This window comes from Gorilla gorilla, chromosome 3 (assembly GCF_029281585.2).
Source record: "Gorilla gorilla gorilla isolate KB3781 chromosome 3, NHGRI_mGorGor1-v2.1_pri, whole genome shotgun sequence".
NCBI lineage: Eukaryota > Metazoa > Chordata > Mammalia > Primates > Hominidae > Gorilla > Gorilla gorilla.
This window is the reverse complement of record NC_073227.2, coordinates 170730059-170755542: the sequence shown is the minus strand read 5'-3', so window position 1 is coordinate 170755542 and position 25484 is coordinate 170730059. Positions and strand designations below refer to the sequence as shown.

Genomic DNA, 25484 nt, shown 5'->3' with positions numbered 1-25484 from the left:
CAACCATGGACGATAGCCCTGAATTCTGTTTTTGAGCAGAATCAACAGGATAGGCAACTTACTCGTGAGCGTGTTTCCTCAAAACACTAAAAAGATCTTTGGAAGCTATAGATTTTTCCCTTAAAAGAAATTGTAAAGGTTTATCCTCTATCAGTAACATGGTAGGTGTAAATTAGAGATAGCTTTAAGCAAAGTGATATTGTTTTCCTGAAAATAATGGCTTGAATACATGACTGCTTATAATACATTTCTAGTATAGCTTTCACAGCCTCATCTTATTTTTTTCCTCTTACGTTATTTCTATAGATGTTTGTTTATTCATACACTCATTTGTATTTTTCCTATTCAACAAAGAATGACTGCTCTGTGCCAGGCACTAAGTTAAGAGCTGGAGAAACAGCAATTAAAAGGCTCAGAGAATAATGGTGAGGATAAACACAGGGTAATTTCTTACTATACAGTGTAACAGTTGCTGTAAGAGGGTGAGTGTGAAGCATTATGGAAACACTGAGGAGCAACCAACCAAAGGCCAGAAGAGATTTCTCCTGAGAATTTATCAGAAGAGATCTCTTTAGAACTGGGTTTTCAGGAGAAGTAGGATGGAAACAGGAGATGCCATTCTGAGTCGCAGGAACAAAATGTATTAAAGCTGTGAAGGATGTAAGAATATGATATATTTTGGGAAGGGAGAGATGTGGTAGGAAATAAATTTTGGAAGATGGGTGGGCTAGAGTTTGAAGGGAATATAATAGTAGACCTAGAATTTGAACTTATGTTTATTGGAAAGACATGATGATTTCAAAGCTGTAGGTGGGGGAAGAGGTGAGGTATAATCAGATCTTTCTGTTAGAAAAATAAAACTGGCAGCAGAAACTGTAGAGAGAGTGATGACAGAGAGCTAAGTGAGGAGGCTGTCCATGTGAGAGATGACAGGGCCTAAATTAGGGCAGTAGGGAAGCATAAAGTGTGGAGGAGGGCTGTTCTATCAGCATTTCTCAAAGCATGCTCTTCAGAATGTTAGTCCTGAGGGATTCAGTGACCTGACAAAGGGTTCTTTGGTTAGAAACATTTAAATAAAATACATGTTATATTCCTTATTGGAGATTCGTATTGATTATCAATATATTGAAAAGTCTAGGGAATACTGCAGAAAAGAAATCTGTTTACTGTTTTTAACCTTGCTACCCCCAGTTCATTTGGCCAAAGAACCCCCATTTTTTTTCCACATTATACCAGTTAATGTCCTTGAGACTAGTGTTCTTTTTAATACATTTTGATAAATTCAGAATTAGTGGATTATTTTAGGATGAATTAACTGGTTTTTGAAAAATCAACTGATGTGTAATGAAAATGAAGATGATAAGATATTGAGGTTTCTAGACTGAGAAACTGGACAAAAATCCTTAGGATGGGGTAGAAATTTAGAGAGTATCTCAGTCTGTTCTTGCTGCTATAACAAAATGCCTGAATAATTTATAAACAGACTAAATTTATTTCTCATAGTTATGGAAGCGGGAAATCCAAGATCAAGGTACTAACTAGCATGTGGTTTTGTGAGGGTCCAGTCTCTGCTTCCAAGATGGCACCTTGAATGCTCTGTCGTCTCGATGGGACAAAAGCTGTGTCTTCACATGGTGGAAGGGATGAAAGGGAAAAGGGCTAGCAGCTCTCTGAAACCTCTCTTATTAGGACATTAATTTCCTTTATGAGGGTGAAGCCCTCATAACTTAATCACTTCCTCAAAGGTCCTATCTCTTAATACTATCACATTGGATCTTAGGTTCCAACATGAATATTGGAGACATACAAACATTTGAACCATAATAAGGGGAGAAGCAGATTTTGGACAAGTGGGGAAAGGGGTGGGGGAAAATAATGAATTCAGTTTTAGACCTGTTAAGTAGACACACATGTGGAGATAGCCATTAGGAAGTTGGAAAAGGAGACCTAGCACTTGAGAGGTAGGTGAAGATTGAAGATAGATGTGAGGGATCACTACCGTACTGAAATTGTGGGGCTCATGCATTTCTTCACCTAACATTTGTTTAATTTAACATGTGAGGTATGAGAGACAAAAGATATGCTGCTTCCCTTCAAGAAATTCAAATTTGATGTATATAGTTTTTGCAGCGGCATTGAAGGGCAATAAATAGACAATTATAGTATGACTCATACTGTAATAGAAAGTAACTCTACTGCTTTAAAGTGAATAGGAGGATATCTGATTCAGATTTAGGTGTCAGGAATAGATTCTCAGGAAATTTAAAGTCTTTGGTAAATTTTGAAAGATAAATGAGTGTTAACTCAAAAGAGAAAGAAAATTCTACCTAGCTAGAGGGCCTAGCATCTACCTGACAGTGGATCTCTGAGAAAGTGGTTATGATGTTTTTGACAGAATTAAAATGATTTTACCTGACTAGAACATGAGGATTGGGGAGTGATTACAGATAACAGACTAGATACTGAACGACACTGAATTTTAACCTAAAAGCTATGAGAACCATTTAAATGTTTTAAAGAGAAGTTGCAGTGATAATATTTGCATTTTAGCATGTTTACTGGCTGTAGAGATGGGGTGTGATGGATTTTAGATGCATAGAGACCAATAAGGAGATAGTAATTCACATGGGGAAAGACAACTTAAATGAAGGTAGTAACACTGGGGATAGTGTTGGGAGAGATTTTACAGACATTAGAAAGGTAGAGTTATTTAAACTTGGTCAACAATAAAGTAAAGCATAAGACACAGGGAAGAGCTGTGGTAGTGGGTTAGTGGTTTACACTAAGTGGCAGCATGAAGCCAGGTATAGCAAATTAGAAGGTTGGAGATGCATCTTATATAATGGTAAAAACTGCCACCACCAATAAGTTGGAATCTAGACCACGTACCTACTGAGCTTTGTAGCTTCAGGTAAAGAAGTTGGGAAATTCATTATTAAGACATATTGCTGGTTTCTGGCTTGCTTTGGGAATTATTATAAACATGAGATAAACTGAGAAAAGTCCTGGCTAGTCTACAATTAGAAATGAATGGGCATAGAGAGATACTAGGTACTTGGGGTCTTGGTTTTGAGCAAATATCTACTAATACTTAACATTGCAGCAAAAAGCATATTAAAAGTACATCTTTTACCACACAGCCCGTTATCTCAGATACCCTCATGGCAGTCATTATTGAGAGACTAATCCAAGGGGTAAAGGAAACAAAGATGCAAAGGAGATTTTAGAACCATATATTAAAAAAATGACTTTGCATCCTGGCCAGCATGGTGAAACCCTGTCTCTACTAAAAATATAAAAATTAGCTAGGCATGGTGGCACGCTCCTGTAATCCTAGCTATTTGGGAGGCTGAGGCAGGAGAATCGCTTGAACCTGGGAAGCGGAGGTTGCAGTGAGCTGAGATCGTGCCACTGCACTCCAGCCTGGCAACAGAGTGAGACTCCATTTCAAAAAAGGTAAAAAAAAAAAAAAAAAAAAAAGAAAAAGACTTTGAATGTGGTTATTGTCAGGCAGAATTAACTGCAAGCAAATAGATTAAAAAGCCTAACAGATTTTTTTAGAGAATTTCATTTCCAGAGAAACCATAAACCTTGATGTAATTGAATGTTCAAAAAGTAAGATAACCTAGATTTATCAGGAAGTGGTTGACACAAGCTGTACAACCTCCAAGGAGGGTAATAGCAAGATGTGTCCAAGGAGCAAGTAAAAGGCTTCTCAGAGAGTAGATCAAGAGGCCACTGAAAAAATGAAGAGAGCGCGTCCCAGGACAAAATCATTGTCTATTCAAGGAACTTCCCCACCTCCAGGTTAGGGGGCCTTCTCAGTGACTTTCCAATAGAATTCTATAACATCTTTGGACTGGTGACTATTATGTTTACTTTCTTCCCTTTCACTAATGGAGTTTTTACTGAGGTTATCCTATACCTGCTCTATTACTGTATGCTATATGCTTTGGGGAAGATGGAGATATCTTCTGTACTTGGGTCTCATATTACTGGACCATAAGGAGCCACATCTGAACTTGTTGGATTAAACTGCACAGCAGCTGGAGGTCCTGCTCTCTGAGCTGGATGTAGTGCCTAGGGGGAACTTTGGGTTGTCATCTTTGGGGAGAGGAAAGGTGTGTTCTGTAAAGGAACAAGAAGGAATGAATATTTAGTGTCCTAAAGAACAGACTGTAGCAGAGACGGGATAGATGCTCATCAAACTTGTATCCTTTTCTTCCTTGGTACTTGGAAAATAGATGGGGCTATGTGATAGATTTGTCTCAGTGGATTATAGCTGGAAGTGATGCACATAAAATGCACATAATTGATGCCCATAAAAGTGTTATGTGTTCTCCTCCCAATGTGGCTCCCCACATTTTCAAGTAGGAGGACTTCTTTTCAATATTCTTAAAATAATTAAACAGTGGTAATAGTACTTTTAATATGTGTTGATTAAAAAACTTAGTTCAGATATTCAGTAAATATACAAAGCTCAGTGCAGAGAATACAAAGGAGAAAAAATGGACATAAATTGTGTCCTCGTGGAACCTGTGGTCTAGCTAGGGAAACAGATATCAATTAACAATCACATATATACAGATTGAGAGTACATCACAAGTAAATGGGACATGGACTGTGTGTCAGCAAGACTTCCCAGAGGAAATGATATTTGAGCTAAGATATAAAAGATGCATAGGAATTACTCAAAGAATGGGAAGTTTGAGGCAATTGCAAAACCATTTGCAATGACCCGAGGTGTGGGGCACATGGAAGAACTTTCAAATAAGTGAAAAAAGAGTTAATGTGATTGCAGTTCTGAGAATCAGCTGGAGAGGAGTGAGCTGAGACTGTATAAGAACAGAACCTTTTAGTCAGTGCCGTGCTAGCACATGTTTAACAACTGGCTCTGGTGAGGGGAGGGAGGAAGGCCTGGTTTGTAGTTTTTACTGATTTCCATGGTGTAAATACTCTTAACATAGCCAATTTCAAACTACCAATAGTGGTACCACTGATTACAGGAGTTGGGAAGAGATGTACACAGTCAGCTCTCCTGAGCAGGTCTGAGCTTGCTGCAGCACACCACTGCATGCAGGCCTTGTCAAACACTTCTCATTCATCACCTGAAATCCTCTTGGGCTCATCTCTTATTCCAGGCACTGCAGCCACTGCTAGGGTTACTGGTCCTTGTTCCATACTTCCTGGACTCCTTCCTGGCTTGAGACATTCATAGGACCAGCTTCAGCTGACACATAAACAACCAGGAAGGGGGGATGAGAGCCAGTGGATAAATGTTTCCTCCCTTCTGTCCCTGGGCAGAAGGGTCTCAATAATCTTTTATAAAGCTTCTCAGAAGGTTTCGGACAGTATCTTATAATGATGGTCAACTCAGAAAAAAATTTCACATTAGTTTTCCCTTCTTGCTTGTTTTATTTTCTCCTCCTTCATTTCTAATATCACTTTAAAAATACTGTCATAAAAATATTTTGATGGCAGAATTGTCAGTACTTGCTGAAAGATTAGGTGTGGAGTGTAAGGGAAAGACAGCATGAAGGATGACTCTTAGGCTTTAGTCCTGATGAACTGGAAGATGAGAACTGCTACTTTCTGAGATGGAGAATAGAGAGATGCATTTTAAATGGGCAGAAACCAAGAACTGGGATATGGATATTTTAAGTTTGAGGAGGCGATTAGACATGCAAATCAAAATGTCAAATAGGTAGTCCATTATAAGTAAGTGCAGACTCATGGGAAAGGTTGGAGTCATTAATTTATAGATAATATTGTCCAGTAGACATGCCACATGAGCCACATATAATAAAAAATTTTCTAGTGGCCACGTTAAACGGTAAAAAGAAACAGGTAAAATTAATTTCTATAATATATGTGGGGCCAGGCGTGGTGACTCACACCTGTAATCCCAGCACTTTGGGAGGCCGAGGCGGACAGATCACTTGAGGGCAGGAGATCAGCTTGGCTAACATGGTGAAATGCCATCTCTACTGAAAAATACAAAAATTAGCCAGGCTTGATGGCAGGCACCTGTAATCCCAGCTACCCGGGAGGCAGAGGCTGCAGTGAGCCGAGATTGCACCACTGCACTCTAGCTGGGAGACAGAGAAAAAAAAAAGATATATAGTATCTCAGTAATTTTTACACATATATATGTAAAATTATTGAGATATTATATATTTTTCATATTAAATCTTCAAAATCCAGTGTATATTTTACTTATAGTGACTCTTAAATTGGACTAGCCACATTTCAAGTGCTCATAGCTACATATGGTAATTGGCTATCATATTGGACAACACAGGTATAGATATTATTTACAGTCATAGACTTAGATAAGATCATTGAGGAAATAAATGTAGGTAGAAAAAAAATCCAGGAACTGAGCCCTGAGAATTTCTAACACTTAGAGGGCAAGAAAAGGAGTATCCAGCAAAGGAAGCAGAAAATGAACAGGAGCCAAATCAGGGGAGTGGGAAATATATTAGTCATATTTCAATTAAGGAGTAATGCATTAGAAAGGAGCAAGGATAGCTTATCTGTTGTCCCAAGAGAAAGGCAGGGGCATGAGTGCAGATGCAGGTGGATTGATAGAGCAGGTGGTGAGATTACTTCAATTTTTTTTTTCAATGAAGTTAGAAGTGAGTTATTCACTTGAGGGTAGGATGGGACTGAAAGTATTGGGGTTTTGAGGAGCAAGGAGAAGGGTGAAATAATCAAATTTGGAAAAATGTGAAAGTGAAAATATAGTTTGCTATGAAAAAATGAAATTCTTTCTTTCTTTCTTTCTTTCTTTCTTTCTTTCTTTCTTTCTTTCTTTCTTTCGAGGGAAGAGAAATGGTTGGGAAGTGTCACTGAGCATCAGGGAAGAAACTGTCTTTGCCTAAAGCTCTAGGGTATGTGAAGGGTAGAATAAAGGAATAGCTATTCGTTGAGAGAGCTGCTGAAAAAGCTGTCCCCTTAGGAAAATAGGATTCGTAGAACAAGAAGATAGGGGGAACATGTACAGAAGATAGCAAGAATATTAATTTAGCTGATAGAAGCTCTTGGGTTTCTTAGAGCAAATGAAGAATTTGGGAGCTGGTTCAAGGAAGGATGAAAGATGGCAGGTCTATGGAGATTGAGGTCAGCAGTAAGAAGAGTGAGAAGACTAGTTCTGAGGGTCACTTAGAATATGTGAGTAATCCTTTCTAATGATAGTCTCTTTTGGGGGATTTTTCTCTTTAGCACTTTGTAATCATGAGGCCAAAGTGTTGGGGGTGGACAATGTAAGAGGGAAGTGAAGATTTTATCAGGAGCACAGGGAGGACAGAAATCCTCCTGAAAATCTCATTATAGACTCTGCTGAGGTCAGAGACATGCTACTAGGAACCTTTGCATGTGCCTCACTAGACAGCTCTGAAATGCTGATCTTTGAGTTTATATTTGAATTAAAATTGCATTCATTTTTCAAAGTTCTTATCTCAAAAGGCATGTATTAGCTCTGTACTTTGGATCTATTTTTAAAGCATATTCCCAATATTCACTTCAGGGTGAATGGAAGCATGATCTAAGATATCAGTGGCATTAATTCCAGAACTTGATTAAAGTCTGTGAGATTAGAAAGAAAAGTGTGTACTGCGTGTTTAGAGTATGTAGTTTCTGCTCAGACAGCCCAGACAAATTCAGTTGCATTATCTTCCATAAACTGAATATCTTATGTGAGAATAGGCCAAAGATTCCTTGAATTTGATTCAAGGATATCAACTTAAAGAATACCCTGTAACAATTATAGTATCAAATATCCTTTGTAAATATCTTCTTTGTGCTTGCCTGTAAATACATGCCCATAGTTTTGATACAGCAGTCAGGAAAAATATGAAATTATCTTCTCTTTCTGTGTCTAGATATTCTACAGTACTGCTTAACCAGTTTGTATTGTCATTCTGCTGATAATTTATGAATCTTAATGATTAAAAATTATTAAATTTTAAATTATTAGATTACTAAAATGATTGACTATTAGAAATTAGAAATTTCATGTAAAAATCAGTGTTTTTGAAATATATATAAAATATTAATGTTAGTTAGCATATAATACAGTATTGTCTGTTCATGTAGTACCATATAATATATAATTTGCATTCTCTTACGAATTAAAAATATTTACGTCTATTTTGAGTTATTTAAATTTGAAAACAGGCTCTAATTAAGCTCAACAAGATTTCATTACATCCATGTCATGCACATATATTTAGGGTTGATATGGAGTTGTTCCTTACCCAGTCTGGAAGAAGGTAAAAATATGTATGAGTGTGTGAGTTGTGAGAGTGTGTTTGAGTGTGTATGTGTGTGTTTGTGACTGTGTATATGTGTTTATGGGTGTGGGAGAGTCTCTACATATTTGTATGAGTGTACGTGTATGTGTGTCAGAGAGAGAGAGAAAGAGAGAGTGTTTATGTGTTCCTTGGTCTCCAAATCACAAATCTTTTCCTTTATATATAAAATGAAAGCATAATAAATTGTAATAATGCTTTAAAATGACTACATAGCTAGAAGGCACTGGAGAAATCTATCAGAAAAAAATGACTTTGTGCTGTGATTATTCATTTGCCTACAGTGGTGACAACTTACTAAATAGTTTTTTGATCAACAATGTTATGAAACCTAATTTATATTTTAATGATTTCAGGTATATGATCATTCCTTGGTATCTGTGGGGAATTGGTTCTATGAACTCTGCAGATTCCAAAATTGGCAGATGCTCAAGTCCCTTATTTAAAATGCTGTAGTACAGAAATACAAGCATTTGAGACTACTATGAACACCTCTATGCACACAAACTAGAAAATCCATAGGAAATAGATAAATGCTTGGAAACATACAATTCTCCTAGCTTGAATCAGGAAGAAATAGAAATCCTGAACAGACCAGTAACAAGCAATGAAATTTAATCAGTAATTAAAAAAAAAAATCTCCCAGGAAGGAAAAAAAAAAAGCCCAGGCCCAGATTCATAGACAAATTCTACCAGACATCCAAAGTAGAATTGGTATCAATCCTACTGAAACTATTCCAAAATATCAAAAAGGAGGAAATCCACCCTAACTCATTCTATGAAGCCAGTATCACCCTGGTACCAAAGCCAGGAAAGGAAATAACAACAACAACAAAACTACAGACTGATATGTCTGATGAACATAGATGCAAAAATCCTCAATAAAACACTAGCAAACTGAATCCAACAGCGCATCAGAAAGATAATTCACCATGATCAAGAGGGTTTCATCCCAGGGGTGCAGGGATGGTTCAATATGTGCAAGTCAATAAGTGTGATTCACCACATAAACAGACTTAAAAACAAAAACCATATGATTATCTCAATAGATACTGAAAAAGCATTTGAAAAAATGCAGCATCCCTTTACAATAAAAACCCTCAACAAACTAAGAATATAAAGAATATACCTCAAAATAATAAAAGCCATATATGATAGACCCACAGCCAATAACATGCTGAACAATGAAAGGTTGAAAACATTTCTCCTAAGTACTAGAACAAGAGAGGAGTACCTGCTTACACTACTTCTATTCAACATAATACTGGAGGTCCTGGGCAGAGCAATCAGGCAAGAGAAAGAAATAAGACGCATCCAAATTAGAAAAGAGGAAGTAAAACTATCTCTGTTTGCTGATGATATGATCTTATATGTAGAAAACCCTAAAGACTCCTCCGAAAGACTCCTAGATTTGAGCAATGAATTCTGTTTAGTCTCAGTTTACTAAAACAATATACACAAATCAGTAGCATTGCTATACACCAACAATGACCAACCTGAGAATCAAATAAAGAACTCAATCCCTTTTACAATAACTACAAGAAAAGATACCTAGCAATATACTTAACCAAGGAGGTGAAAGATCTCTACAAGAACTATAAAACACTGATGAAAGAAGTCATAAATGACAGAAATAAATAGAAAAACATCTCATGCTCATGGATTGAAAGAAACAATGTCATGGAAATGACCATACTACTCAAAACAATCCACAGATTCAATGCAATTCTGATAAAATTACTAATGTCTTTTTTTCCCACAGAATTAGAGAAAACAGTCCTAAAATTCATATGGAACCAAATAAGAGCTCAAATAGCCAAAGCAATCCTAAGCAAAAAGAAAAATTCTGGAGATAACACATTACCCTATTTGAAATAATACCACAAAGCTATAGTAACAAAAACAGCATGGTACTGATGTAAAAGTAGACACACAGGTCAATAGAACAGAATAGAGGACCCAAAAACAAAGCCAAATACTTTATAACCAACCGATCTTTGACAAAGCAGATGAAAGCATACACTGGAGAAAGGACACCCTGTTCAATAAATGGTACTAGGAAAATTGGATACCCACATGTAGAAGAATGAAACTGGATCTCTATCACTTGCCATATGCAAAAATTAAGATAGATTAAAGACTTAAATATGAGACCCAAAGCATGAAATTCTAGAAGGAAACCTAGGAAAAATCTTTCTGGACATTGGCCTAGGCAAATAATTTATGAGTAAGTTCTCAAAAGAAAACTCAACAAAAACAAAAATAAATTAATGGGACCCAATTAAACTAAAAAACTGCTGCCCTGAAAAGGAAATATTCAACAGAGTAAACAGATAAACTACAGAATGGGAGAAAATGTTTGCAAACCATGCATCTGACAAAGGGCTAATATCCAGAATCTACAAGAAACTCAAACAAATCAGCAAGGAAAAGACCAAATAATCCCATTTAAAAGTTGGTAAACCACATGAACAAACATTTCACAAAAGAAGATATACAAATGGTCAAAAAACATATGAAGAATCCTCCATATCACTAATCATCAGGGAAATGCAAATTAAAACCACAATGAGGTACCACATTACCATAGCCAGAATGGCCATTATTAAAAAGTCAAAAAACAATAGATGTTGGCACAGATGTGGTGAAAAGGCAATGCTTATGTGCTGCTGGTGGAAATGTCAACTGGTACAACCTTTATGGAAAATAGTACAGTGATTTCTCAAAGAACTAAAAGTAGATCTACCATTCAACCCAGCAATCTCACTACTGGGTATCTACGCAAAGGAAAAGAAGTCATTTTATAAAGAAGACACCTACATGCACGTGTTTATCACAGCACAGTTCACAATTGCGAAGATATGGAATCAACCTAAGTGCCCATCAACTGATGAGTGGATAAAGAAAATGTGGTATATTTATACCATGAAATATTACTCAGCCATATAAAAGAACAGAATAATGTCTTTTGCAGCAACTTAGGTGGAATGGAAGGACACTATCTTAAGTGAAGTAACTCAGGAATAGAAAATAAAATACTGCATGTTCTCACTTATAAGCGTGAGCTAAGCTAAGGCTGCACAAAGGCATATAGAGTGGTATAATGGACACTGGAGACTCAGAAGGGACTCAGAATGAAAAACTCCCTATGGAGTACCATGTACACTATTTGGGTGATGGGTACACCAAAATTCTAGACTTCACCACTACACAGTTCAATTAAGCAACCAAAAACCACTTGTAGCCCTAAAGCTATTGAAATAAAAAATATAAATAAAAGAAAAAAATGAAAATGGTGTATTTGCATATAACTTAAGCACATACTCTTGTATTCTTTAAATCATATTGAGATTACTTATGATACCTAATACAGTGTAAATCCCATGTAAATAGTGGTTGTATTGTTTTTTAAATTGTATTATTTTTTATTGTGTATTTTAAAAAAATATTTTCAACCTGCCATTAGTTGAATCAGTAGATGCTGAATCTACAGAAACAGATGACCGATTATACATACAAACATGCAGCAAACATGCTAAAACGTTTTTACTCATTCCTACAAAATTACTTGGAAGAATTTAAGACTAGGAGCCATAACAATTTATAAAAAAAGTGGAAACTAGAGATTGTTTTCAATGAGGTGGAAAATTATGCTGAGTTTGGTGTCACAGAATAATTTGATTTGAAGTCTTGGAATTTGAAACATACTAATATTTCTCCATGCATAAAAACAGATCCTTATTGTGAAATTTCTAAATGAGAGAATAAGTTTGAGATAATCTCTTGAGAGATTATCACACGGAGAATTTTGCAAATGCTTCTACTTTTCTTCGTTTCTTCCTGGTTTAGATTGCTGTATTTCTTCTCATTTCTTGTCAGGAATTTTCTTTTGCTTGCCCTTTTGAATGCTCTTGCAGAAAGAACCTAAACAGAATTCTTAAATTAGCACATGAATAGAATTATAATTCATATCTGAATGACAAATGTCTTGAACATGCTCCTTTCTTCTTTACACTTTTTCTCTTTTTATACTGACCTGGTAAGCTCCAAAATAGAAAGATGCAAGATGAGGACTCAGAGTAAGACAGGAGACTCATTGCTTCTGAGCAACTTGGCTTCCTGCAGTGAAGTAGCCACAAAGTTCACTAACTTTTAATGAAGTTAATAGCATCTTAAATATGAATTAATATAATTGAATAAAACTATGAATACATAGAATTAATAGTACGTTATAAATAGAAAAGATATTAAAACATTATAAGAATTTAGAAGCAATTGAAACACATTCTTTTTTACCATTTTTCTTCTGCTAACTCTGATATTATTGGCCCAGAGGGGAAATTCAGGAATAAAAAAAATCTTAGAATAGAGTGGTGACTTGCAGAGGTTTTCTGATTAAGCACATGTTTTGGAACATTAGAACATGTTTGTTCCATGTTTTGTACTTGACAAAGAACACAGGCAGAGAATTAAGAGGTTAGTCAAATGTTTTACAGTGGCCCAGGGTCATTCTGTCAGCTTCGTGTGGGTGTAAATAATACCACCTCTTCTGAGGAGGTGTAATGAGAGCAGTAGCTTTCTAGAAATGGTTTTCTATTTGTAGTGCAGACCCTCCTCAGTGAACATGTGTTGGTTTTGGCTTCTCGGTATTCTTTAACCTTAGAACTGGTAACAAGATTTCAGTCTGATTTGGAAAAATACTCCTCTACTTGGAGTTCATGCAGTTTGGGTAGGACTGTTATGTCACCTGTCAGCTTCGGGCTTGTGATTCAGGCATAGCCAATGGTATTAGATTATTCTCTTGGCCACAGTGATGGGTTGAGTGATGGTGCTTAATCCAACAAGGATGATGTGAGCTTGGAGGTCACAGAAGACACAGTGTGAAATTCTGGAATAAAGCCAACATGGAAGAAAGAGCTGAATGGTGGAGGGAGATGAAGTACTGATGACATTGTTTATATCTCTGAATCAAGCATTGCTGAAGATAAACTTTAGCTGGACTTTCCAGTTTATGTGAATCAGTGAATTCCTCCCTTTCGAGAAGGCAGATAGGTGGTTTAGTGTCTCAGAGCATGGGATTTCAACTTCCCAGGCTCAAATCCCAGCTTTATCACTTGGTAGTTTCTTATATTTGTTTCAGATAATTTAGTTTTCTGTTGGTAGTCACCGGAGGTCTAATGGAAACACCTTTCTTTTTTCCTTTTTTTTTTTTTTAAGACTGACTTTTGTTCTTGTTGCCCAGGCTGGAGTGCAATGACGCAGTCTTGGGTCACTGCAACCTCCACCTGCTGGGTTCAAGTAATTCTCCTGCCTCAGCCTCCCGAGTAGCTGGGATTACAGGCATGTGCCACCACACCCAGCTAATTTTGTATTTTTAGTAGAGATGAGATTTCACCATGTTGGCCAGGCTGGTCTCGAACTCCTGACCTCAGGTGATCTGCCCACCTCGGCCTCCCAAAGTGCTGGGATTACAGGCATGAGCCACCATGCCTGGCCTGGAAACACCTTTCTTATCCAATCATTCTTGGAAAAATTTCACTTCAGGTGTAAATAGTAGGCTGAATAATGGCCACCCAAAGATATCAGATGATAATTCCTAGAACCTGTAAATGTTTTATTTGGGAAAAAGGTCTTTGCTGATGTGATTAATATAAGAATTTTTGGGTGGGGAGACTATCTTGGATTATCTAGGTTGGCTATAAATACTGTCACAAGTGTCCTTATAAAAGAGAGGCAAAGGGAGATTACAGACAAAAGAGGAAAACACAAAGAGACCATGGAGGCAGGATTCATGTGATGTAACCACATCAATCTGGCAGTCGCCAGAAGCTGGAAGAGGCAAGGGATGGATTTGTCCCTAGAGGCTATGAAGGACAGCAGCCCTGCCAGGATCTTGATTCTGGACTGCTGGCCTCCAGAACTGTGAGGAAATCGTTGTTTTAAGTCACAAGCTTCTGGTAATTTGTTTTAATGGGCATATAAAACTAATACAGTATACTTCTGAAAGTACATTTCAATTCTAGACATCATTTTTCTAAAATAATTTTCTTGTCAAATGGAGTATAGAAGTGTGATCAATAGGCTAATTGTTTCAACTTTCATCTCTTCATTCATGTATTTATTCAGCAGCTATATTAAACTCCTACTTGAACCAGATACTGTGTACCATGGTCTGTGCCCTCATGGAACTTTCAGTTTAGCAGACATTACTTTTCTTCTCTCTTGCTTAAAAAAAATACATATTTCAGGGTTTTTGAGGGGAGGGTAGGAATCAGAGTTATGGTAGCACCACCTTTTTCCTTCTGAGTTTGGAACCACTTGAATTGAGAAGTAAGACACAGGAATGGAGGAAATGAAGATTGAATGTTTATTTTATTATGGTGGAAGTTGATTAGAGAATATGGCTTTAAATAAGTGGTTCCATGGTTTGTTGATCCTCTCCCAGGATTAAACTTACCCTTCCAGTTGTAGGCAGGAGGGCCTTTCATTCTCACCAAAGCCATGAACCTCTCTGTCTAGCCAGTCTTCTTTGTCTGAACTAAGAGAAAGGGCATAAATATACTCCCCATGGATACAAATTCCTATCATCAGAGGCCACCATGTTACTAACTACTTGTAGACACCGGGGATTTGCCAATAGCATGAGGTTTACGTACCTTTTGGAGGGTTTAGGAAAGGGACAACCATAAACCGGTTATTAAAGTAATTAAATCTTTTATTGAATGGCACACGCATTTCCTCCTAGCAGTGTTAGGCCCGTTAGGGCATTGAAAGTCTATGCCATGAAATACTTTCTGTATCAGTAATTTATATGTAGCCAAGGGACCCATAATTATTTTTGCCATACTCTGTGTAAGTTGGTCAACCTCACCCATTAACATTTGTATTACTTTAACCTTTTTCAGGCTCAATTCTTATTATTAAATGCTAATTAGTAAATCAAGCAAAGTTAACTTTAAACATTTGAGGCTGAACTTATTAAGATTTTAGTTTTCTTTGTGGGATAATAGTGTGCTGAAATTGATGTATATTTATATAAGAAGTTAAAATAATGGAATTATATTTTACTAATTTTGAAACGGATTTCTCAGCTATAAAGGGAAAAACAAAGTGTGTTTCTTCTATTCTCTGCTAAACACAACACAGAATAATTCTGTGTCCTCTGGTCACCAAAACGTATGGGAATTTCTCCTCACACACTGAGAGTTCTCCAGTGGACACCAGCTGGGTGTCTTCCAATTCAATTCAAATCTGACACTATCTACCTGGAGGTAGCATCAGATCCCATAGGTTGAGGGCTTAGTCCTCAAACTGCCCGTCACTTCAGATGCTATTCTCAAGTATGAGCATCTAGAATTTCTCAACAACTGGCTATAAATTGGGGTTTCCACAACTCCCAACTCAGTTTGATGAATTTTCTCAGCTCACAGAATGCAGGGAAACACCTTACCTAAGTTTACCAATTTGTTGATAAAGGATATAATAAAAGATGTAAATGAACAGCCAGATGAAGAGATACATTGAGTGAGGTCTGGATGGGTCCTGAGCTCAGGAACTGTTGCTGTAAAGTTGGGATGTGCCATCCTCCTGGCACATAGTGTGCTTGCCAACCTGGAAGCTCTCCAAACTCCCATAGTTCAGGGATTTTTGTGGAGGCTTCATCACGTAGGCATGATTGATTATTAACTCAATTTCCAGCCCTTCTCTCCTTTCTAAAGAACCTAAAGGATTTTCTGATGAATTGGTTATTTGGATGTGAGAGGAAGATGACTCCAAGCTTTTGCCTTTATGTACTGTGGATGGGGTTGTCATTTACCAAACTGGGGAAGTCTTTGTGAAGAACAGGTTTGATGGGTATGAACTATTGTTCAGCTTTAGACATACAATAGCAATGGCAGCAGCAGCCCATCTGGAGTGGCTGCTGCAAAGATGCCGGCTGCAGCCGGGCAGGCTTGGCTGGGGCAACGTGCTCCATGGAGCCGCAGGGAACAGAAAACAGGTGTGAGCCCCGCCCCCTTCCGCGTTGGAGGATCTTGCCTTCTTTGGCGCAGCTGCAGCTGCCTAGCTGCAACAGCGGACCTGGACATCCCTGCTGTCTTGGGGGCCTGGGAGGCTCCACCTGCCCCCACAGGCTCAGAAATGCCTGTTCCTGCTGGCTGGCCTCTCCCAACTCTCAGTCCTCACTCCAATTTTGGAGCAAAGTTGTGGCCAAGCCCTGGCACTGTCACGACCCAGCCAAGTGTGCACATGCTCAGGGCTGTGCTGACGTGCCAGCCCCCTGCCGTCTTGGCCTCCTCCGAACTTTGGGCGCCAACAAGCATGGGACGGAGGCCAAGGAGGTTGCTGAAGGAAGCTCGGTGTGGGACTTGAGGTACCCCTTGGCATGAACAGCTTGGGTGCTGTGGGTACCGTAGATGGCAGGTTGATGGCAGCAGGAGGCAGACAGGCTCCTGGGCAGAAAGGGGCAGATCCCAGTGAAGCCTCACCTTCGAGGTGGGGATGGCCTGAAGCCTGGGGCTGGGCTGCCAGTTCTGTGGACTAGAGTGAGAACCTATGGTGCTTTTTCTGGGTCCGCCCATGGCCCACCCATAGACCAATCAGGAAGCACTTTCTCCCCAGGACTCAGCCAGACTTGGACAGAGGACGAGAAGACCTATCTGCAGATAAGAGCCACCCACTACTGGTCTCATCTCCCCTGAGGGCTGCAGAGACATTGATGTTGGGATGACCTGCCTGTGGAGAGGAATCTGTGGAGCTGAGAGCTGAGCAAATGTCTGGCCGACCTGCCTGCAGAAAGAAGCTACCCACTTCGGGTCTCCTGAGAGCTGTACTGTTGTTGCTCAATAAAGCACCTCTTCACCTCACCCTCCAGTTGTCCACATACCTCATTCTTCCTGGACATGGGACAAGAACTCCAGACCCACCAAATGGCAGGACTGAAAGAGCTGTAACACAAACAGGGCTGAAACACGCCCCTTGCTCACCGTGTTGCAGGCCATGAGAAGGAGAGAAGAGGAAAGGAGAGAAGAGCTGCGGTCCTTCAGGGAGCCCAGACCTAGGAGCTCCCCAAGCCAGGACTGTGACACTCTCTTTGGGGCTCTGTGATTCCTGGCATCTCCATTCCAGGGGTTACTATGTTCCCTGGTGGAAGCAGTGGAAGCTGCTTGCAGTATGCCTGGTATAGCTGCAGCCTTGCAGGAGTTGGTGCTGGGAGCTGGCCACCCCTCCACAGCCAGCATTACTGACTGTAGGCAGTGGCCGAACCCTGTGCTCGCTCGTTCATGCACCCCTTGCCACTCCATGCCTGGCTCACCCTTGGCAGGCATGGGATCTGGGCCAGTAATGTGAGCTGAGCACAGCGTGTCAGGCCAAGCAGGTGGACTTAGCACAGCAGGCCCCAGCAAAACTCAGGCAAAGGCGCCACCAGCCACAGAGGTTTCTGGCTGGTGAAGTGATGCCCCAAGGATCCCATGACAGTAGTCTCTCCTTATCCATGGTTTTGTTTTCTGTGGTTTCACCTTCTGAACTTTTAGTTACGTGAAGTTAACTGTGGTCTGAAAGTATTAAATGGGAAATTCCAGAAATAAACAATTCATAAGTTTTAAATTATACATCCTTCTGAGTAGGGAGATGAAATCTTGCCCCATACCAATTAATCCCACCCAGGATAAGAATCCTCCCTGTCTCCAGCATATCCACACTATATATGTGCCCCATCCATTTAATCACTTAGTAGCTGTCTTGGTTATCAGCTTGGTTGTTGCCATATTGCAGTACTAGTATTCAAGTAACCCTTGCCTTATTTAATAATGGTCCCAAAATGCAAGAGTAGCGATGCTGGCATATTATTATAATTATTCTATTTTATTATTGTTGTTAATCTTTTACTGTGCCTAATGTGTAAATAAATTTTATCATAGGTATGTATGTATGCATAGGAACAAACATGGTACATATACGATTTGGTACTACCCACAGTTTCAGGCATCCACTAGGGGTCTTCAATGTATCCACCCTCAGATAAGGGAGTACTACTATATAAAGTCTGAAATGTTTGTTAGATATCTAGATGGAGATATTGAATAGAGAGTTGGATATCTGGATTTGGAGTTCATGGGAAAGGTCCAGTATCAGTTATCAACCTGAGATACCTCAGTTTATAGATGGTAGTTAATGCCATGAGGCTATGATATAATCATGGGAGGGAGTTAGGGAAGTCTGAGTAGTAAGCTGTGGAGTATTTAGATTTTAGGGAAATAAGGAGAAACTAACAAAGAGACTGAGAAGGAGCAGCAAGTGAGGAAGAAAAAACAAAAAATGGGAGACTGAGATGTGCAGGATACTGAGTGAAGATTGTCTTCCCAGGAGCAGAGAGTGTTGGATCTACTGTGTTAGATTCTGCTTACAGATCAAGGAAGACAAAGTCTTAAAATTGACATTGGGGTTAGCACTGTGGAGGTCAGCGATGACCTTGACACCTACTATTTTAGTAGCGTGATCAATTCAAAAGAGATTTGAGGGAGAGAAATTAGATAAATGTGGATAACTATTGCAAATAGTTATGAAGAACACAGAAATTAGGTGACTGTTGGGGGAGGTGAGATCAAGAGAGAGCACTTCTTTTTTCCCCTTATTTAAGATGGGAGAAATGTCAATATATTTTTATACTGATAGAAACAATTAGGAGGAGAGGGAAAATCACCAGTGAAGGAAGAAAAAGGAAGAATTGCTGGAACAGTATCTATAAGAAGGTGAGAGTGGATGAGAGCTGTTGTAATGTAAGTACAGGGGTGGGCCTTAGATGGGAATGTAAAATATTTTCACCTGTAGTAATGAGCGGGCACATGGAGTGTATGGGAACAGATACTCTCAGGACAGAGGCTTTAGAAGTTCTCTTCTGATTGCTTCTAGTTTCTCAATGAAATAGGAAGCAAAAAAAGCAGCTGAAAGTAAGGGCAGGGGGAAGTGTTAGAGATTTAAAGAGAGAAAATATGAAATACAGACTGGAGAGTGAATGGACTGAGAAATGGAGGATGATTACTGGATAACAGTAATGTCCACTTGGGTTAGTGTTAATGTTATATGAGACCAGTCATGGTTTTGTTTTCTCCCATCACATTAATTATGCAGAGTACAAACACCACAGGGTGGATTGAAAGACATTTAACTAGGGCTTTGTGTTTTCTCAAATAAGATGACAAAATAAGAGGGAGGCAACAAAATCAGCCTGTGAGAGGAGTGTTCATAAGGATTGACCTTGGAATTTAAGCTGCCTAAGGTGTGAAGGTGGCAAGGGAGGGTAAAAAGGTGGTAGTATCAATGAATCACAGGGCCTGGTAGGGGGTCCAACATTGTTGGTGATAAGGAATAACCCGAAGAAAGGAGAAAGTGGTGATTGGAAAGTGGGATACTTCAGAATGAAGTTAGTTAGTTAGTTAATAACTAACTAACAATCTAGATTGTTAATCATCTGATATTAGTTATTTTGCTAGTGAACATTACTATTAGCAAGCCTTGGCTAGCCAGGATCTTTATAAACTTTTTGACATTTTCTCCTGATAAGGCCCCTTATTTGTATCCTGACCTAGGAAGTTAATTTGTACCAGAACATATGAGGGCAAGTTATTTTTCAGGCCAAATATTTTAAAAATAAGAAATGTTCTTTATAGTCCTCTACTCCAGGGATATGGATTTCTTGGAAAGTAGCCTCCTGAGACATGAACAATCTTCCAAAATGACTGGGGGCAGAATTCAATATTCTTATTACCATTCTGGAGAGGTATTAAGTACTCCTGAAAAACACCTTCCATCAGATTGGTTTGTCTATGTACTAATCTGTACTCTATGCTAGAAAGTAAGCCTTTAGAAGGCAGAGACCTTACCAGTCTTGTTTGTATTTCCATCATCAGTGGCCAAATAGGAAAACAGTAGGCTTCTTGAGAATTTTAAATATATTTTATAAATGCTTGTTGCATAATGAAGTGAAGTGAATATATGAGCGTAAGTGTAAATTGCTAGCCAGGTTTAAGCAAGCCAGGTGGTTTTTCAAACTGATCTATGTACCATGGAGGGGGTACTTCTGTTATGCTGATCCCTGAGTTATATCAGAAGACTGTGTGTGTATGTGTGTTGTGTGTGTGTGTGTGTGTGTGTGTGTGAACACTGACAGTATGACAGTATCTGCACAGGATAAAGAGATCAATCCTAATCACTGTCCGGTGCAAAACAGCTGTTGCCTGAGCAAGTCAGTGCCCAAGGTAGTTATTAATTTCTCTGGCCTGCATGAATGCTTCCAAAATGATTCTGTCACAGCATGTGTGTTCTGGCATTCCCTCTGAACCCTGGGAATCCTGGAGCCAAGGATCTATTAGTGCCTAAAGTGTGGAATGTGAGACATTGATCATCCCTTCTCTAAGCTGGCACTGCTCTGAAGCAGCCTAAGAACCAGGGGAACAAGCCTGCTGCCAAATCCTTCTGGTTTTGGTCCCATTGCAGTTAATGAATCAAAACATTATTTTAGAGACACTTTATATTTTAAACTATTCCGGAAGCCCAGTGAGTACTCTGAATATACTTAGTGAAGATGGATCAAAAAAGCGTTTTATATGCTTACTGTAGAGGCATTCACGAAGACATATAACATGCTATCATCACATTTAACAGGTGCTCATAAGTACTACCAGTGTGACTGAGTTGATGGTAGTTTCTGCCAAAGTTTCTGGTGTCCAACTATACTCAACTGCTAAGTGTGGCCTAGTAGCTTTCAAAAATAGACTGGAATAGCTGGTTGTAGCTCTGTAAGCAAATGACCTTTGCTTTTTTATTTTATGAAAGTTCAAAAATGTGCTTATATCTCTGCAAACTGGTTTTTGGTTTTAAAAACCCAAAAATGCTTCCACTGCTTTATTGAAAGCCAATTTATAGAGAATAGGACAGAGCAGCTAAAAAAAGTTGGCCTGTATTGAGTATCTCCTACTTATCAGTCAGTATATAAAGCCATGCATTATCAAAATCTTGCAAGATTTGCATGTTATTAGTTGGATTTTACAGACAGGAAAACTCAGACTCAGAGACATGCTGAAATTGTCACCAACAAATAGTAAATGGCAGAACCAGGATTTCAATCTGAATTTAGTCTTTCTGAATCTAAAGCTTTCACTCATTTAATTCATACAGTGTGCTACATCCTCTTTCTTGAGTAATTGGGGTATGTGGAGGAATGAGGGTCTTTCAAGTGCCTTGGGAGTATGGAAATGAGTCTTAGTCTTTTTCCAAATTATTGTATAACCTTGAGCAAGTTGCTTTCTTCTTAGCATCTCAGTATGCCTTATAAAACTGATCTAGCCTTAGCTGCTTGGAAAAACTTTTATTTTCATAAAGAACTATAAGCTTTCAGAAGAAAGGTGGCATTTAAAGTGCCCAACATTATTCTTAGATAATAAATTATCCTATTGCCAGTTATATCCTATAGCAATTGAGTACTTTCCTGCTTCTTCCAAAGATGTCCCCAAGTGTCTGTGTCATTTTCAGTAGGTCCTCACAGAGGTGTTCTATGGATGAAGACAAAAAATGCCGGAGAGTGGTTATGGCTAAGTAATTCAGCTCTGATTTCTTGTATGGGTCAGTAGTGAAATATTGGACTACTGCTGCTCCCTCCACTTTCCTGTCTGACCAAAGCTACAAAGACCTGATGAATTTCAGAAACTTCACCAGAAAAGAAATGGCATCTGAGAAGTGTATTGTGCTATAGATTGGAGAGCTCAAGAAATTCCAGGAAACAAATATAGTTTTGCTAGTAAAAATAAATAGAGAGCTGGTGTTATACAGATATTTTAAAGGTTAGAATATTAGCTTTGGGATGAGCTTTGTCAGTCACTTTTTTATTGAGAAAATAGTGACGATTCCTACGTCTACCTGGAGAGTCTTTCTAACAATACCACATTTATTAATGGGAGCACAGATGGTTTTCTTGAATGGGAGGAGCAACAAGAATATGGGCATGGATTGCCTGTTTCTATAAAGAAGGTGAGGGCATGATTACTTTGCTGGGCCAACAACGATGAATTGTCCAAAATGGCTATAAAGTTTGTTTTGGAGCTCCTAGACAGTTTCTTAGATAAAATTGTTCTGTGAATAGTTAGAAGTGAATAGACACTATACATTTAGAATTCTAGGACCCAATGCTGGGCCTTGGGTTTACAACTTGAAAGGCATTTCTTTGCCTGGCTTTTAAGTGAAGCCTGATTTTAATTTGTACACAGTGCTTTTGCCTTATTTAAGAAAGAAGATAATAACTAGAACCCTAATTTGCTCAGGGCTGCCTCTTACAACTGATTTTATTTACTTATAGGGCATAATTACATTTAGAAAGAGTTTTATGACATCAGCAATAAAATCAAATGAGTGTATAACTGTTCTAGTCATTTATTTCCTACAGATAATTTAATAGTCCAGACATTAAATTTGGATCATTCTTTCCCTTGAAAACAGAATGTTACTCTCAAAGAGTTGATTTTCACCCTTATAAGAGGTTGCACTCCCTTTTTGGTTGGCCTGCAAGCTTTACTTTCTTGAAACTGTAGTGAATTTTATATCTTCCTAGACTTGTTCCTGTGTTAGTTGCCCTGAAGTAAACATTCCTTCCAGGAGAAAATGTTTGCACTCCTTATAGGAGCAGCTTCTGTGGCTGGAGAGGATGAGTAACAAGACTTTGCATTTGTGCATCCATGCTGTGAACATAGTCCAGAATGATGGTTTGTTCCTGGATGATAATGGGAGTCTAATTAAATGTGCCACACTTAATAAAATCACTGCATCTACTTAGAAAGAATCTGGGATTTAGGGACTGAAGATCAAACACCAAGGTCTGGTTCTCCTGCTGAAATATCCTGGCCAAATTATTTAATATACTGGATCCTCCATTTCCTATGTTGTTAAGTGCTGATGATAAAAATAACTGCTGACTATATTGCTGTGAGGATCAAATGAGATTTTTGTGTGAAAACATAATATAAACTATAAAATACCAGACACATTAGTGATGACCCCTTGAAAGACTCAAAAGAGTATATATGCTCATACAGAAAAGCAGATGATCCTGTATCAGGGTAAAGCAGGCACAAAGTGCTTTTGTAAAAAGAGAATTTTCTGTGAAATACAGGTGGGTTGCATGTTCTCTCTTCCTTTGTTTCTCTTCAACCAACAGTTTGTATTTAAACCTTACTTTCATTTGGCAGAGAATCTAACGCTTAGTATGATACATTTACCTGGAGTTTGTCTGAAAGCTAATGTTCTAGTTTTATGTGACCATGTTCAAGCTACGTTGATACCCAAGTACATTATGTGGTTTTAGAGTTTAGTGTTTCTTATGGCTTTAAAGAGTTAATAAAACCTTAACTACTTAATAAACTGCTATGAAACAACTGTGACACATGTTTTTGGCATCAGATATACTGGGAAGTAGGACTTTCTGCAGAAGTGTTTTAATTAGCATTGGGGCCAGGTTCTATCCTCTATTTCACCTTGATTTCTGATTTTGCAATAAGTCACAAAAACTGGTCAGCTTTACAGCCTAGAGCTTTGTAATTGGCTGCAAATGAGTCAGATTCCTGTTCTGTCTGGTTGTTAATACCATTGGCAAGTTTATGTAGATAAACAATAAAAAGAGTGCCAAATTCATTTGAGGACAAACAACATATTATAGTTTGGCAAGCATCCTTTGTCCTTTCATGTAGACTTAGTTTTAGGCATAGAAAAAATATGACTCCTAATGCAAGGTGAGAAAGTATGTCAAGATGTTTGAGATATATTACCTAAAACAAACAGTAGTATACAATGTGAGGAAAGCTAAGAGCTGGTGAGAAATAATCATGTACAAAGAGCTGTTTACCTCACTGGAAAATGATCCTAATCAGGAATTTGCATTTCTTTAAAGACTTTCTGTTAGTGATAATATCTTTATCCCTATTTCTCAAAAGGCAATTATCACATATAATGGTTTATAATAGAAGTGCTATTGCTCTCCTAGCATTCAGCATGTAAGATTTTTTTATTGGTATGCTTGTCTTTTTTTTTTCTAAGCACCTGCAATTATATTTACATTCTGACAAAATATAGTAGAGGTGGCACTTAAACCTTCAAGTTCCTGTCTATGATCCTAAGCAATTTTACAGTCTTTTCAGCTTTGTTTTTTTGTAGCAATTTCAAGTGCAATTAGGGATACAAGTATAACTTGTAAAGTTTCCACTAGGAGAATATATTTTATATTTTGGTGCTGGATAACATTACAATAACTTGCTTTACAATTAGTGTAGCAGATCTGGGATCAGCTCAGGATCAGAAGAACCTTAGTAGTGAAGCTGTAAGTCTTTAGCTTTGAACGTGGGAAACATTCTGACTGTGTGAAGATGAAGAAGAAAGGTGGTGAAGTACTGGCATTTGTCAGAAATGTTGAGTGGATGGCAGAGTGGGTTGTTGATGATAGTGCAGTGAATTATGCAACAGATGACAATTTGTGAGGACTGGAAGAAGGAAGATTGCAAACATCACACAAATTGTCTTCCTGGTTCTAGATGAAAATATAGAACTGTGATTATTCTACCAAGAAAAGATAATGAAATACATATGAAATACACTAATTTGCATTCACCTAACAATCATACATTTACTAAGCCTCTCCATAGGGTCTCTGAAGGGTCTGGAATTTCCCCATATTTACAAGCTAAGAAGTTAGTGCTGCCAGTTTCATGGGTATAGGCAGAAGACACAGTCAGGACTCATTAGAGACAAGAACATTATTACTTATAGTACAACATGTAGGCTGAGCTTTCCATCCATGTCAGTTTCCCCCAAGTCCACTGGGAGCAACATAGAGGGCTCAGGTAGATGCTGCATACATAGTAGATTTGTGTTAGAGTTGAGAGATGTGAGCTTGGGGAGTCTATCACTTTTGGAGCAAGCTTGCTCTTTGTCCCAGGGAGAGGTTTCTTCATTCCTCAAGGATGCCCTGAGAAAAGGCCTGGATAGAGAGCAAAGAGCGGCCAGAGCCTCACATTCGTGGCATACCCAGTATGATTTCAGGGATGCTCCAGGTCCATGGTGGATAGCCTCTTCCAACACTAAGGAACTCATATCTTATAAACAATGTGTCTATTGTAACATGCATAACAACTA

The 25484-nt window shown here is 38.5% G+C and overlaps 1 protein-coding gene across 4 annotated transcripts in view; it reads left to right on the top strand.

Annotated features, from left to right (window-relative positions):
* Positions 1–25484, top strand: part of IQCM (IQ motif containing M) — a 471732-nt gene that overhangs the window by 9752 nt on the left and 436496 nt on the right. The window lies entirely within an intron of this gene.